Source organism: Cavia porcellus, unplaced genomic scaffold (assembly GCF_034190915.1).
Source record: "Cavia porcellus strain 051 isolate PalLab524CR breed Dunkin Hartley unplaced genomic scaffold, mCavPor4.1 scaffold_12, whole genome shotgun sequence".
NCBI lineage: Eukaryota > Metazoa > Chordata > Mammalia > Rodentia > Caviidae > Cavia > Cavia porcellus.
The window spans coordinates 28,979,229-28,983,137 of NW_026947495.1; positions in this window are offsets into that span (position 1 = coordinate 28,979,229).

Below are 3,909 nucleotides of genomic sequence, written 5' to 3' on the forward strand. Positions count from 1 at the left end.
TAAACCTATCCTCCTGTACTCTGTAGATGTCAGGTTTTGTCCAAATAATAAGAAATATAATACAACCATTATGATTGGACTGAATTCAATCGTTCATCAGTAAAAGTAATAGCCTATTGTCCCAGGCTCTAAACCTACATCATAGACTATTTCTAGACCACTTCCAGGACTAGACTCACCCAATAACATAAAGTTCCAAAGTAGCCCCAACATCAGGCAAACACACTGGGGCTTCAATATGCCAGTACAACTACACCCCACAGAATCAAATTTCAGGACTATTCAAAGGCAGATTGGATCCTTAATCATTTGCTTCTTGTAAGACAAAATACTTGGCAATCACAAGATAAGACAGGAGAGTTTTATTTTGGTTATAGACCATGGTAACCTGGTTCCAATGTAGAAAATGGAATAGTAGAGGGACATATAGAAAAGTTTATTCACATCATAGCAAGCAGAAAGCTTCAAGGTCATGTCTCCAGTTACCCTCCTTCCTAAGACCCTAAGTCCTAACAGCAAGGTTTAGTCACGTCTAAAAGCCCCATCCATGATTTCAAGAGATCAACATTCTTGATCTAAACCATAACATTCCAGAAGACTCATCTATATCTCTTTAAGAAACATGCATTTAGTTGAGTGCTAATAGTTGTCAGACTCCTAACAACTTCAGCATTGCTGAAAAATCTGAATCCAAATGTTCTTTATAGTACTAGGATAAACATTATTGACCAACCATACCCAGCCGGAAAGGAAGGGCACGAGTCGGCATTCACATCCAAAAAAATGAATGTGGAAGCAAAATAGGTTTTAGCAATGACTCACTGGTTTGGGAAGTGTTTTCTTTTAATTCATTTTTTCTTCTTTTTGCTTTATTTTCCTTTTGTTCTGTTTTTAGCTTTTCTCTTTTTTTCTTTTCTCTTTTGTCTAATCCTTTTAGTTTTCTTTTACTCTTTCATAGGATCCTTATCTCATTTTTTTGTCTCCATCTCATCTTCCTTTTGTCTATTTACACAATTTTACTTTTTTCTTTCCCCCATTCTCTATTCATTTCGTGTTTACTAGTACAACAATTAAGTTTTATTAACTTTTAGATATTTAGATAACTCTATGCTCCCAATTTTAATTTTTTTCCTATTGTTAATGGTGGCATACATAGGAGACCAGGAGAAAACTGAGGTCTAACTGGCCTCTCCTGTGAGCACAGGGAAAAATTTATACAGCTGAGATTTTTATTTACCTTAGTATGTATTAATGGCTATTGGAAAGCAGATGAAACTCGTGAAGGCAGATGAAACTAGTTTAATTGCTTGTACCCATATTTAAGTGAATAAAGCAGGATGACCCAGATGCTCAGAGCTCCTCTGGCTAGCTAGAAGCAACAGCCCTCTACCTGCCCGTATGATAAACTGACTCTGTGGCTGCTTGTCTTTCATCCTTGTTCACCCTTTGGCAGGAGTCAGACCACGAACTAGTAGGACTAAGTCCCTGCATGTGGTACCTTGTATGGATTGCTTCCTCATGTGTGGCACCTGAGAAAGGGACCTGGGACTTATGATAAAGGAATAGTTTTCTTTTTTACTTATTTTTTATTGATATATGATAGGAATACATGATGATAACATTCATTGTGGAATGTTGATACATGCACATGACATTTTAAAATTCTTTTTTTAAGACCCTCCCCTCCTTTTCTTCCCCTCCCAGCATCTGTTGGACACATTCATATACGTCCACAGCACTTCACAAATTCCCCTCCCTGCTTTCAAAGTCTGATTTGTCTCCCTTCCCCTCTCCATCTCTCAGTTTCCTTCCCATACTCCAAAGCTCATTCTTGCTATTCCCTATAGTTTTGCATACAGTAAATATTTACTGTATCTCAATATTTGGTTTCTCATTGTGTCTATAATTAAAGTTCTCCTTTCTATGGTTAAGGAAGGTATAGTGATAGCTTTTATTTGTTCTTATGTATGTGAATATCCACTTTGTCTTTGCTTTTATTATTGTTGCTGATTTTGTTGCTATCGTCAGGGAGTCATATTTGTTGCTATTTCTTGTTTTGGATGTATGCTAATTCTGAGTTGTATTTGTGTATACATCAATATTGTAGTTCATTTCATGAGAAGGGTATAATGGGCCAATTATGCTAAAACTTCTTCTCCCAAATTAATACAGGGGACTGAATTATGAGACAGAATAGGCTTGCAGCTAACAACTCCTAGAATGCATTACTTAAAAGCATGAATTAACCACAGGACTCACCATACTCTGTAGCAACAAAAATCATTTGATTATGATTGACACACAAACATAAGCATACACATATCAAAAAATAGAAATAGAGACAATACAACAAAATCCCTCTAGAAACTTTCAACTGCCCCAAATCTGATCCATGGAGCACTGATGGAGAGGAAATGAAAATTCCCGCATTCCTGGGGTCTTCAGATTCCTGGGGTCTCCACTGCACTTTCAGAGACACTAATACAGCTTCATGAAATGCCCTCTTGAGATCACACTTATCTGGCTTCCCAGAACTTCTTCTGAAACTTGGTTATAAACCTTCCTGACTCCACAACTCTTACACTGTTCATTTCTGTAAAATTAGCACCATGTGTATGATGCCAAGGTCTGCTGCCAGTTCAAGCAGTAGTAGATTGCCTTGAATAATGGTTGCAAATGTCTCAGTATTCCTGGGTGGATAAATACTATGAAATGAATCATGAAATATCAATTTCCTAGGCCGGCTTTCTTGAGTAGGTCCTCCCTATGCAAATGAAAGTTTCATGGTCTTTCATACTTGAGCTGGTATTTGGAGGAGTTGTACTGACCCCCAACATGCTTTTAAGCTATTTTTTCCTATTGTCTTGTTGTGAAGTACTTGGCTCTGCTTTATTTTATTTAAGATAAAAAAGACACAGAAAAGAAAAACAAAAAACAAAAAGAGTCAAACAACAACAACAAACCCAGTGCAATAACAGTCTAGGTTTACAAAACAAAATGATAGGAATTTGACAATGGTTGTAATATTGCATATTGTTACCTTCAAAGGATTGCTTAGAAAAACAGATATAGGCATGTAAAATTGATCTAATCATATGAATATTAACTATTCTTTTCCAATAGCTAATCAATTAGTAGTACAGTCATTTTAGCTGTCTTATGTATATATGCACAAATTTATGTTTTTTCCTCTTCCCTTCCTGCTTTCCGTCTTTCCTCTATCCCAATTACGTTTCCTCTTTGAGCAGATTCTTATCCTTACACAGTATTTATTGTAGATTTTGGATCATATGTACTTTTTGTTTCTTATGCCAGGGAGACAATATGGTATTTACACGTGTGAGTCTGATTTATTTCACTATGAGTATGGTTTCAAGTAGTGTCCATTTGCTTATAGAAGTCTCAATACAATCTTTCTTTAGAGCTGAGTAGCACTCCTTTATATAAAAATGCCACAGCTTTGTATCCATTCCTTGATTAATGGGCACTCGGATTGTTTCCACAATTTGGCAATTGCAAATTGTGTTGCTATAAACATGGTTGCACATATATCACTGTGGTATGATGAGAAGTGTGTTTCATTGCAGATGCCCATTTTTGGATTGGGTTCTAGAACTTTAGAGGCCTGATTTTTAATTCTTTATATGTCCTAGATAGAAGTCCTTTATATGATGGACAGTGGCTAAGATATTTTCCCAATCTGTGGGTTTTCTTTTCACTATATTGGAGATTTCTTTTGACATACAAAGACATTTTAATAAGACAAGATCCCAGTTGTTAATTGTGAGGAGTATTTCCTCTGCAGTTTGATTTTTGTTCATGAACTTTCTGCCTACTCCTATGTCACCAGGATTTCTACTTACTTGGTCTTCCAGCAGATTTAGTGTTTCTGTTTGAATATTTAGATCT